The sequence below is a fragment of the Tuber melanosporum genome (genome assembly GCF_000151645.1).
Source record: "Tuber melanosporum whole genome shotgun sequence assembly, scaffold_9, strain Mel28".
NCBI classification, from domain to species: Eukaryota; Fungi; Ascomycota; class Pezizomycetes; order Pezizales; family Tuberaceae; genus Tuber; species Tuber melanosporum.
Genome location: NW_003299139.1, coordinates 1,248,955 through 1,262,728, shown reverse-complemented (window position 1 = coordinate 1,262,728; position 13,774 = coordinate 1,248,955).

The following is a 13,774-nucleotide window of genomic DNA, read 5'->3' as shown; positions in this document are numbered from 1 at the left end:
TAATGAATATAAAATACCTTTACAATCTTTATCTTTATTGCAACGTTATCATTACACCAAGGAAAGCTCTTCACGAAGAAGAGTTAGAGAAAGCTTACGATAGGTATTCCCAATAGAAGACAAAGGTCTTGTACTATTGGTAATGTAGGCAGAGGCCTAGTGCTATCAAAAGTCTAAGGAAAGAAATAGAAGAAGAAGAGAAGTATCATTCCCCATCGCCAAGAACTAACTATCCGAGGAGGAATCATTATATTACAAAGCGTCACCTAGTGTGACACCAAACAATACAAGATGGCATCCTTCAACTCAGACTGGGAAGGAGACATCGACATCGACAATCAAAACCTTAACCTAGGGGGATTTAGCGATACCCTAGATCACATTTCAGCAGAACCCTCAATGGCAGTAAGCCCAGTAATCCCAAAGAAAGCATCACTAGTTGATAGCTCTCCTGCATGGACCCCACGACCTGAGAGAATGTCGGAATCAGCGGTACATGTATCACCAGCTCCAGACGCTCCGGCACCAGGTGCTAGCATACTTGGAATGACTGAAAATCAGTTTCAGGCATTTCTAGCAGTGACACGAAATACAGGACAAGGAAATGTCCAACGACCAAAAGCAAAAGAACCTAATACGTACGAAGAAGCTCAAGACAAACTACCCATATTCCTCGCACAGTGTCAAGGATATTTCGCAATCAAGGGATATGGAGAACACCATGATGAGATCAAGATTCCCTATGTGGAATCTCTACTAAGAGGACTCGCAGGACAATAGATCATGCCTTTCCAAGATGAAAAGAAACGGAGAGAATGGGTCATGTATAAGGAATTCAAGGCAACACTCTTCGAACAATTCAGAGATCCCAACACTAAGAAGACAGCAAGATGAAAGCTGGAAAAACTTCAACAAGTAAAACAGACCTTTTCGGCATACTGGAACGAATGCAGACTATTGGAATATGAGGCAGAGTTTGATGATGCTACCCTCTACATCATCCTCCTAAGGAACTGTAGTGAGAGACTACGAGAAGTATGGGGAATCTCTGACTCGTGGTACATATCAGCAGAAAGATTCGCAAGATGGGCGATTGATAAGAAAAGCAAACTAAACATGGTTCGAAACAACTCGGAAAATACTATAGCATACAGAGTGGCCCAATTATCCCAGAACATGGATGAAACCTTTAAACCACAAGCAGCTGGAGGTGAAAGACGTGCATTGCCACCAGGCGAGCCAATAGAATTGGAGAAATCAAGAACAGGGCCTGCTCTGAACTTGTCGAAAGAAGAATACGCTAGAAGAATGAATGGGAAACTCTGCTTGAGGTGAGGAAAAGCAGGACATCAGATATGAGAATGCAAAAGCCAACCAGGCAGTGGATACCAAGGAACCAGATCTGCTGGAAACAATAGCTTTCAAGCTCAAAAGAGGAGCAACATTCGCGAAATAATCACAGAAGATTTACCGGGGGAAAATGATGAGGGTCTCCAGCAAATGGTGGTCTGGGAGACCCAAGATGTGGACCTAGAAAACCCACCAAGTTAGCGAACTATTACACGGTACTACACATGCAAAAGGGAGAAGAAGACAGAGATCATGTCATGATCAAGATGAAGATACACAATGAAAAATATGAAGAAACAATGATATATGCAATGCTCAACTCGGGAGCGACCAAAGATTTCATCGACAAGAAAATCTTTGACAAATATGGCCTCCACACCAAAAAAGCAAAGAAAGTAAGACTAGTCTACCTAGTGGATGGAAAGCCAAGTACTATAGGTCCTATAACCTAGACAGCGGAAGTACCTATGGACATTGACAGCCATAGGGGAACGGCAATCTTCCAAGTAGCAATTATTAAGAACCATGAGATAGTCTTAAGGATGCCATGGTTACGAAGAGATAACCTGACAATCAACTGGAATGAGTACAAGATGACCTTCACAAGTGAACTATGTGCGACACAATTTCTCAATAGTTCACCTGTGGTCTACTCGACACCAGTAAGAGAATGGGAAGAAGAAACTTTGCATGCAAAGTTTGCCGAGATGCAGCAAGATAAGAGAGTCTGGATACAAAAACTGGACCAAGGGGCAAAAGTGCTTACCAAGGGTTTCCAAGGAGCAGCAGGACATGACCTGTATGCCAATGAAGGAATCAAGATACCTGCCAAAGGGCAGGTAACGATAGCAACAGGAATAGCCATTGGACTACCAGAAGGCACCTATCGATAGATAGTACCCCGCAGTAGTCTAGTAGTCAAACATCAGCTCATGACAATGGCAGGGATGATCAACCCGGACTATACAGGTGAAATCAAAGTGGTTTTGACAACCTGTCTCAAGAGGACAATGAAGTCCAGAAAGGCGATTGAATCGCACAGTTGATCATAGAAAAAATCAACAAAGAGGATCTATGTGAAGTAGATCAAGTGGGAGAAGCTACAAGGGGAGACAAGGAATTTGGAAGTACAGACCAAAACCAGCCTGATACAACAAAAAGAATCAAGATTAAGGAGATCATAGCACAAGCCTTGAGATGGTACTATCGAAGGGGAGATACAACAGGAATTCTCAAATAGACATACGAAGACAAAAAAGCGGTCCAAGCGAATATCAACATCAGCACGGAACTAGCAATACAAGACAAGAAATACCAAAGCAAGAAAGGATGAAAAGAATTGATTCCAAAAGAATATTATCAGTTCACAAATGTATTCCAAGAAGAGGAAGCTACGGAACTACCACTCCGAAGACCAGGAATCGACCATGAAATTCAGCTGGACAAAGACAAGAAAACGGGAAAAATAAAAGAGATTCCCTACAAGAAGTTATACCCACTAGGAGAAGTGGAGCTCGAAGAACTGAGAAAATACATCGAGAAAAACCTAAAACGAGGATGGATAAGAGACTCCTTTATATCGGAAGGATCTCCAATACTATTTATCAAAAAGAAAAATGAAAAATTGAGATTCTGTGGAGACTACAGAGCCCTCAATTTGATTACCAAGAAGGATCGATATCCACTACCCTTAATTGGAGAGGTACTGGATAGACTACAGTCAGCAAAATACTTCACCAAACTCGACATCAAGGATGCATACCACAATATACGCATAAAAGCAGGAGACAAATGGAAGACTACATTCGCCTCAAGATACGGGATGTTTGAATACTTAGTTATACCTTTCGGGCTAACCAATACGCCGGCTTCATTCCAAAGATGGATCAACAAGGTACTCAATATGTACCTCAACAAATGTTGCATCGTATACCTAGATGATGTACTCATCTACTTGGAAAACATGCAACAATATCAGAAGGATGTCAGTAACATTATGGCCACAATACAAGGATCAGGAATGAAGATCAAACCAACGAAATATGAATTTCATAAAGAAGAAACAGAATACCTCGGATTTATCATCAATCAAAGCGGGGTCAAGGTCCACCCAGTCAAAACAGCAGCAATATGGGATTAGGCCCAACAAAACAACAAAACAGATGTTGAATGCTTTATGGGATTCTGCAACTTTTATCGAAGGTTCATAGAAGAGTTTAGTAGGCTTGCAAAACTACTCTATAACTTAATCAAGAAAGACAAGAAATGGGAATAAGAAGAAACAGAACAAAAAGCATACAATGCCATCCAGACATATCTAATATCAGCACTAATACTGGTATACTTCGACCCAAACCAAAAAAGAATGATTGAAATGGATGCCTCGAAATATGTGTGTTCAGGCATACTATTGCAACGATGCGAAGACGCAAAATGGAGGCCAGTGTCTTATAGATCCCAGTCAATGACCCCCATAGAGTACAACTATGATGTTGTAAAAAAAGAACTATTAGCAATAGTTCAAGCATTAAAGGAATGAAAGAGATACATTTTAAACAACGACCATCCAGTTCGAGCTCTAACTGACCACAAGAATCTAGTCCCATTCATACCTACAAAGGAATTGAATAACTGCCAGATAAGGTGGATAGAACACCTTAGCAAATACAACTTCAAAATTGAATACCGACCAGGCAAAAAAAGCGGGAAGCCAGATACTCTCACAAGGATTGCAAGCGACAAACCACAAGTAAAAGAAGACGAAAGGATCAAACAAAAAACACAAACATTATTACCAAAAACCTACTTCAAGGTAATGGAGGTTATCAAATTCACATTAATGGAAGAAAAGGAAATCGAGAAGGCAAACGAAGGAGACAAAATAATTCAGGCAAGAAGAAAAGCATTGGAGGAAGGAAAAAAGGAGATGAAAGGAATTGCTCTGGGTTTATGCCAATGGGAGGATAGAAACATGTGGTACGATGGAAAACAATAGATTCCGGAAGAAGAAATGATAAGAACTGACATCATATGACATCACCATATCTGAATAGTAAGACATAGAAGAAACGGGGAAAACCACAGAATTTATCATGAGGTCATTCTATTGGCCAGGATTGCGCAAAGATGTCAAAAGATATGTCAAGAATTGCGACATATGCCAAAGGACGAAAACGGCTAAACACGCACCATACGGATTACTGAAATTGAACGAAGTTTCCAAACGACCATGGAAAATAATCACTATGGATTTCATCATGGACCTACCATTATCGGAGAAATGCGATAGCATCTTGGTCGTGGTGGATCGTCTGACCAAAATGAGTCATTTCATTCTGGTCAGAAAAGATATGGACATGAGGGATTTTATACAAACATTCTTCCAAGAAGTCTTCCAACTTCACGGCCTCGTTAAGAATATCATTACCGACCGAGGAACATTGTTCACATCAGGACTGTAGAAAAAAGTAACCAGAGAAATGGGGATACAAAACAAGCTGAGTATAGCATTCTACCCACAAATGGACAGACAAATGGAATGGGTAAACACAATACTCGAACAATATTTATGGGCCTACGTCAATTACCAACAAGATGATTGGTTCAAACTGCTATCAATGGCTGAATCTGCATACAACAATAGGAAACAAGAAACAATTGGCAGGATACCATTCTTTGCGAATTACGGACAACATCTACAAAGTCAGACCACATATTATACGATTAACGGTATAATACCGGATAAAACAGATATGGAAAAACTACACGAAACATTACAATATGAAATGAGTCAAGCACAATAACGGCAAAAAGAACAATACGATAAACATCGAAAACCAGATCCAGACATACAACCAGGAGATATTGTATGGCTAATATCACACAATATCCATACAACATGACCATTAAAGAAAGTGGACTATAAGAAAATCGGGCCACTCAAGATACTGGAAAGAGTGGGCAACCGAGGTTATAAACTGGACCTTCCACCCTCAATGCAAATACACAATACATTCCACATCTCATGCCTTGAATTACACAATGACAATAAGTTTTAGTCAAAAACAATTATTCCTCCTCTCCAATTGAACTCAACAGAGAACCAGAATACACACTAAGCGAGGTCGTCGATTCTCGCTTCGCCTACGGAAATCTACAATACTGAGCCAAGTGGACCCGTTATTCACCAGAACACAATAAAACTTGGTACTCCACACACAACTTCGAACACACACAAGATGCCATCTCAACCTTCCACCAGTGATATCCAGGTAAGCCTAGCTCAGATCACGATTACATTCAACCAAGAGAAAAAGGTGAGGGAAAGGCTCCTGCACTATTGCAACAACTCAAGGGCTGGGGTGATAGCCTATGCCAAACCATACCCACCAGCTCTAAATACTCATTCATGGGGCCAACCGACGAAGAACTCAAGGAAAGGGAAAAACAAGCACAGCATAACACCATGTCATACACGGTATACTACGATGATGGATGTCTCATATCCTATGGGGACAAGAAAGCCTCGGGATAGTTTCCGAGAGAATACAAAAAGTATCGTCCGTGCTAGGACTATCCCCTAAAGTACTGGAAACAGTGCTTTAATAATACGTACAAGATGCACAGGATGAAGAAAATCACTGCGGGATACTGCCTGCAGAAGGATAGAACAAAGAAAGAGTTGGACAGAAAGGATGCCATGATATGGCAGAGGGCTAGGGCCTTTGAGGATGAGGGCCAGAGAAAGGTGAGCCCAAAATTGATCCACAGAATCAGAACCGGATACCTGAAGCCTACATAGGCAAATCCGAGTACTCTGAGAACAACTGGGCTAAGCCGAGGACACAATTTCAGCAAACGATAAAATTATCACGGAGTTGAGGCAGCTGAATGATGCTCAGTGGCGTACAATTGAAATGGCAAACCTCACCTTGGAAATGGTGAGGGTAAGATAGCGGGAAGTAGATGACAAGCTCAAAAATCTCCCATATTCTGGAAGTCTATGTGTTCAGCAGGACGAGAACTATTGAAACTTGGGGACCAAGCCTGATGGGACTCAGGCTTAGGGGGAGAGGAGCTAAGGTCACCAATGTGACTTAGCATGGAAAGGGTTTTCACATGACTCATGATTATAAGTCATAGGTATGTTATTGTTTTACACATATGACTCACTTGAGTCATATGACTTATTATGTTATGATTTGTTATGTTTCGCAGATGACTCGATTATGAGTCATGAGATGTGCGCCTGGCGAGTATGCCTTGCAAGTGCATCTTGCAGGTATGCCTTGCGTATATGATTTATGTTTTGCCCATGACCTTGCTATGAGGTCATGGGTTTCACACATATGACTCAGTCAAGTCATAAGACTTCTTTATTGCATTATGTTGGTTGATAGGTTTTTGCACATGACCTTGCTATGAGGTCATGGGTTTTGAGCATGTGACCACTTTGGTCACATGACTAGTTTGTTATTATTTGGTTTTGCACATGTGACTACTGTAGGTCACATGGCTACAGGCGGGAAGAACACTATATAAGGAGGCCAATGTGGCAGAGGAGGATAGGTTCATCACACTTTGTTCTAAGTACTTTTCCTCGTCCTTGCCGTCGCTTCGCCCCGAGCATTTCTTTTGCACATATGATAGGCCTTGATGCCTTGGATTCAGGGGAAGATATTTGAGTTCGCTCAGTAGTTCCTGGGGTCTTTGGTGTTGAGGTCTGTTAGGTGTTGCGTGGCGGTTAACTTGTTTGCATCTTGTTTCGTTGGATTGGCTATCTCACAATACTAGCACTTCGAGCACTTCATCACAGTCGCATACGAGCCCCTTTCGGTAAAATGTTTACGGCTTCCTGTCTATCGTCTACTCGTAGGTTTCGCGTTCGATTGGGGTGATTGAACCTTGTGTTTGGGGGGATCACCCATGTCGTTCTCTGGGCCAGCTCATGTCTTTTGTTGGGCTTTACCGGAGTCCTTAGTTCTCGCGATACAAAACGCCCTTAGGTTAGACTGATAACCTTCCCAAGTATCAACTCGTCATACTGGCCGCATCATTCCTCAGTTGGCAGGGCGGTACCCGCCCAGCCCCTCTTCATTATGTTTTCGTTTCTACAGTCGGAATCCTACGATGTTGTTTATCGCCGTTCCCTTGGAGTTTTTGTCCTTGCAGCATTTACGATGATTCAGTCAGGTGTCTCCTCCTCGCATTTGTGGGGATGGCTTTGACCCTGAAAAGTCTTACCCCCTGGTGTGGTTATTGCTACTGCCTGGGGTGGTGTGGGACGATTGGCTGCCAGGCACTCGCATTGTCTGTGCGTCGGGGTGGTTTGGTTGTGGTCTATAGTTGGCAGCTTCACCCATTGCAAGTGGGGCCTACCTTCTGTTTGTCTGCTTCTGTGCATTCACCCTCCCCCTTCTTGTTGCGTCAGTTGGGGGTGTCTCTTGCCCGTCGTTCGGTCCGTACCTATTGCTGGGCCTGTGGGGCTGGCTTTGGCTGGCTCTGTTTACTCTTTCCCGACTCGGTTGGATTTTGGTTTGGCTGGGTTGGATGGTGTGGCTGGTGCCGGTGCCTTCGGGTATTGGTGCTGCCTCCTTTGTGGCTCCCGGCTGTGGCTGGTGGGCCCCTCTCAGCTATACAGTCCTGGGGGTTGGAGCTCTGTTCGTGTGGCCAAGATCAATGGCTGCCTGGTGGGGCTGGGTATAAGCTATCCTGTGGCTGTCAGCTCGTTGATCTGTCTGAGGGGCTGGGGGGGCTGGATGGGCTCTGTGGTGTCTAATGTGTGGGGCTTGGGGGGGGCTGATTGGGGGGGGAGAGGCACCTGTGAGCACCAGTCAGGCCTGTGTCAGGTTGAGTGAGGTCTAATTAAGTGTTTCCAGTCAGGCTTGGGCTGTTGGGCGAAGCTGCTGAGTGCTGTAAGGCTCCCCGATAGACCGGTTGGCTGATGGCCACCTGTGCGGATAGTGGGTTGCGACCACCTAGTTGAACTTGTTTGGGTTCTGCGTGCTGGATGTTGTGGAAGTTTGTTTGGTTTCTCTGGTTTGGCAATGGGCATGGCTGGCGGGGGCAAGACACCACGGGTGGGAGATAGGCCTTACTGACTATTTCGGTCAGTCACCACCTCTATGTATTTCCTTTGTTTATGGGTTTTGTTTTTTGGGGGACAGGCAGCGGGTACAGGTCTTCCTCACCATTACGCTCTTCGGAGGCACTTGGCAAAGTGGGTTCATAGGGTCGACGGCCTGGCATGCAGATGTGAGAGGTGGACATGTTGGTCACCTCCTCTCTGCCATTGTGTCACTTGTATTTTATATTTGTGGTTTTGTTGGTTTTCTACTGTGGAGGAGGTCTTGCGGGATGGTGTTTAGACCGGGCGGTAGTGATTTTATATTTTGTTGGACAAGGAACCTGGTTGGGTTGGTCTTTTGCTCGGCTTCAGCTACGCTTAGTGCTGGTTGGCTTCATATCAGAGGAGCTGCGGACTTGGACCGGGACGGGCGCTGGGTTGTTTGATCGTCTTGTAATTAGTTCTCATGCGGGCATGACTTGGGGATGGCAGGTGCAGGACCGTAGACTTAGTTAGCTTAGGATTAGTGGTATACCGGTTAGTAGTATTCCTGTGCCGGCGGGGGCTCGTCGTATGCCAGTGTTGGCAGTACAAGTTTAAATAAAATTAGATTGAATTCTAAGTACTTTTCCTACTTAATACTTTAACGAGTATAAAACACCTTTACAATCTTTATCTTTATTGCAACGTTACCATTACACGAAGGAAAGCTCTTCATGAAGAAGAGTTAGAAAAAGCTTACCATAGGCATTCCCAATAGAAGACAAAGGTCTTGTACTATCGGTAATATAGGTAGAGGCCTAGTGCTATCGTAAGACCAAGGAAAGCAGCAGAAGAAGAGAAGTCTCGTTTCCTGTCGCCAAGAACTAACTATCCAAGGAGGGATCGTTAAACATGCCTTCTCCTGCCAAACCTGTAGCGAAACTAAAGAAACCAATCAAATCCATCAAAGCCCAGTGCACAAGACTCAAAAATGTCCAACCAGGTGGTCACAACACGCAATCCACACAGGTGGCCATCAATCTGCCGATCTGTCGGGAAGCTTTACAGTACTCAGCTGCTTCACCCAACAGCACAAGCCATACTGGAAACACTTAATTAGACCTCACCTAACATGGCACAGGCCTGACCGGTGCTAGCAGGTACCCCTCCCCCCCCAATCAGCGTTCCCCAAGCCCTACATACTAGACGCCACAGAGCCCATCCAGCCCCCCAGCCCCTCAGACAGATCAACTATCTGATAGCCACAGGATAGCCCATACCTAGCCCCATCAGGCAGCCACTGGTCTTGGCCACACCAACAGAGTCCCAACCTCCAGTACCTTGCAGCTGAGGGGGGCCCACCAGCCATAGCCAGGAGCTACCAAGAAGGCAGCCCCAATACCCAAAGACACCGGCACCAGCCACACTGTCCAACCCAGTCGAAACAAAGTTCAACCAAGCCAGGAAAGAGTAGTTGGAGCCAGCCAAAACCAGCCCCACAGGTCCAGCAACAAGCACTGACCGATAGATGGGCAAGAGGTACCCCTAACTAACATGACATGAAGGGGAAGGGCGAATGAACAGGAGTAGACAAACAGAAGATAGGCCTCACTTACCATGGGTGAAGCCACCAATCACAGTCCACAACCAAACTACCTAAACGCACAGACAATACGAGAGTCTGGCAGCCAATCATCCCACCCCACCGCTAGCAGCAATGAAAAACCACACCAGGGGGCAAGATTTTTCAGGGTCAAAGCTATCCCCACTGAGGCAAGGAGGAGGTACCTGACTAAACTACCGTAAATGCCACAAGGACAAAAACCTCAAGGGAACGGTGATAAACAACATCCTAGGATTCCAACCGTAGAAACGAAGACATAACAAGGAGGGGCCGGGGGGGGCACCGCCCTGCCACCTGAGGAATGATGCAGCCAGTATGACGAGTTGATACTTGGAAAGGTTATTAGTCTAACCCAAGGGTGTTTTATATCGTGAGAACTAAGGACTCCATTAAAACCCACCAAGAAATATGAGCTGGCCTAGAGAACAACACAGGTAATCCCCCTAAACACAATGTTCAATCCCCCCCAATCAAATGCAAAACCTGCAAGTAGACGATAGACCGGAAGCTGAAGACATTTTACCGAAAGAGGCTGGTAAGCGACCGTGAGTCGTAGCTTGAAGTGCCAGTATCATGAAATAACCAGCATGTGATGAAACGAGAAGCAAACAAGTAATCCACCATGCAACGCCAACAGACCTCAATACCAAGAACCCCGGGAACTACTGAGCGAACTCAGATATCTCCTGCAGAATCCAAGGCATCAAGGCCCATCATGAGTGCAAAAGAATCACTTGGGATGAAGCGACAGCAAGGACAAGGAAAAGTACTTGGAACAAAGCATGAAGAACTTATTCTCCTCGGTCTTACGGACCTCCTCATTTAATACTCTTCCTGTCGTAGGTCATGTGACCCACAGTGGTTACCTATGCCAAACCAAATCATAACAAACTAGTCATATGACCTTAAGTGGTCACTTACACAAAACCTATAACCTCAAAGTGAGGTCATGTGCAAAACATAAATCATATGCGCAAGGCATACCCGCAAGGTATTCTTACAAGATACACTCACCAGGTGCATGTCCCATGACTCATAATTGAGTCATATGCAAAATATAACAAATCATAATATAATAAGTCATTTGACTGAAATACGTTATATGTGCAAAATAATAACACACCTATGACTTATAATCATGAGTCATGTAAAAACATTTTCTCTGCTAAGCTACATTTGTGACAGGTATTTTGTTAAGTTTTTCTAAGACTGCAGCATATTTAATATTAGCTAGTGGATAACTACACAGTATCACAACTAGAAGATCAATAGCAGGTTTGTCAACTGCTATTACTCATTAGTACTTATACCATCAAAGCTCATAATTTGGAACAATATCCTACCTGATTTCATCGTTTTATTACATTAAAGAATATCTACCTACTGTGAGTTTCTGTTAGGCAGAGACAATCTAATAGAATTTAGAATTGTCTACTCCAATTGAAATTCAATTCTGTAGACGGAAATTGTCTAGGAAGGCTCGGGTTTACTCTTTTCATTTATGACTACTAAGAGTGAAGTGAATTCAGTAAAGTAAAATAAAAGCGAAAAACAATATTATATTATTAAGATCTCTTCTCCATTGCTTGATGATGTCTAAAGCTTGGAAGGCACTTTGATATTTATATTCCATATCTGAGTGTTCGCAGACTACATCTATTTATCATACAACTATGTACCTTTCTGATTATAACTCGCAACGTCAGGTATTCTTGAAAGGTGCAAGCACCTGGAGACCATGAAAATCACCACACCATCTTTGCTAATTATGATATAACTAACTCAGAACTATACTGTTCTCAATAGTAGTTATCCAATCTTTAGAGTCTTTAGACTTGTAGTCTAGTTCTCAGGTTGAACTGAGTTGGCTCCAATTGTCTTCGTTATTGATGAAATGATCAGTTTCACCTACAGGTTGTATCTACAAAGGTAGTCATAATCACCACCCTTTTTTTATCGCCTGACCTTAAACCTCCATAACTCCTTACCTAAATGATAGATGTCTTCTGGAGGACTTCCTACTAATTTGCAGAAAGCTATTCTACCGGATTGACAATTATTCTCTCGGTCGGCAACCCTTGGTTACTTTGTGTAACAGGATTTTCAATCACTGTTGTAGTATGGAAAGTGACCTTCATAACTACAACGTGTTCCGAAACCTGGTTGCAACACTTCATGAAGTCTAATACCTTTAATAGTAGTATTTCTCAGAGTTCTAGACTCTTCTAAATATTATAGGGTGGGTGTGAATGTATTGGTCTCTTGCTGAGATTCTTTACCATTCAATGCCATCTCTTTATGCACGAATGTCTTGTTACCTACAGCCCATACGAAAGGTATCACCTCTTTGAATCCTATTAATGTTCTGGGTAGTTGACCGATTTACTCTGTTCTACTTCTCAGGCCTAGCTGAAGGACCTCTCACATATATCCTGCAAACAGGATCCAGTCAGACACATGGCGGTTACGTATATAATGTTATTCTGCTACTTTCAGTTCTGTGATATTATAGTCATAGGATGCAATTGAGATTGTTATGTATGATGACATGCGGGCCCTATAAGGGGGCCAGAGGAAGGTGATGGAGACCAGAAATTCCGATTCCAGTATTCCTAACAGTTTCCAAGAATTTACAGCCTATTTTGTGTCATGGTAAAGTGCTGATTTTGACGCCAGATTTTGCAGGTGTCTTTTGGACGTGATGTTCAATACTAAACAGTCCAGATCTCCTCAATACCAGCTTTCCAATGGTGCAAAGAATATTTACTTGCCAGTAATATTGGTGGAGCAACAATTTATTTTAGAAGCAATATTTACTTTAGCAAAGTGCTAACTTTGACGCCAGATTCTGAGGGTGTCCTTTGGAAGTAATTTCCGATATTATATAATCTAGGTCCCCTCAATGCCAGCTTTTCAACGGTACAAGGAATGTCTACTCACCAGCAATATTGGTGGAGCTACTGCTTGTTCTAGAAGTAGCATTTACTTTGGTGAAGGGCTGACATTGACGTCAGATTCTGCAGGGGTCCTTTGGATGCGACATCCCATACTGTACAGCCTAAATACCCTCGATGCCAGCTTTTCAATAGTGTAAAGAACATCTATCCACTAGCAGTATTGGTAGAGTTACAGCTTACTTTGGAAGCAGTATTTATAGTAATGAAGTACTGACTTTGAAACTAGATTCTGCGGGCCTCCTTTAGATGCAACATGCAATACTTGAGAACCAGGATTCTCTTGATACCAGCTTTCCAACAGTGTAAAGAACATCTACCTACTAGTAATATTGATAGAATTACAGCTTATTTTAGAAGTTGTGTTTACTTTAGCGAAGTGCTGAATTTGATGCCAGATTCTGCAGGCGTTCTTTTGACACAACATTTGATACTTGAGAGCCAGGATCTCCTCGACACCTGATTTCCAATAGCATAAAGAATGTCTGCCTGCCGGTAATATTGGTAGAGTTATAGCTTGTTTTGGAAGTAGCATTTACTTTGGTAAAGTGCGGAATTTGATGCCAGATTCTGCAAGTATCCTATTGACACAATATCCAATACTGAGTGGCCTAGATCTCCTCAATGCCAGTTTTTCAACGGTATAAAGAACATCTACCTGCTGACAATATTGGTGGAGTTACAGCTTGTTATTGCAAAGAGCATGTTTAAAAACAGCAGCTACTTCAGGTAAGTGAGTACTATGTATATTAGTTCTTTAATAAAGCATTCAATTTAATATAGAAATTCAATTATAAC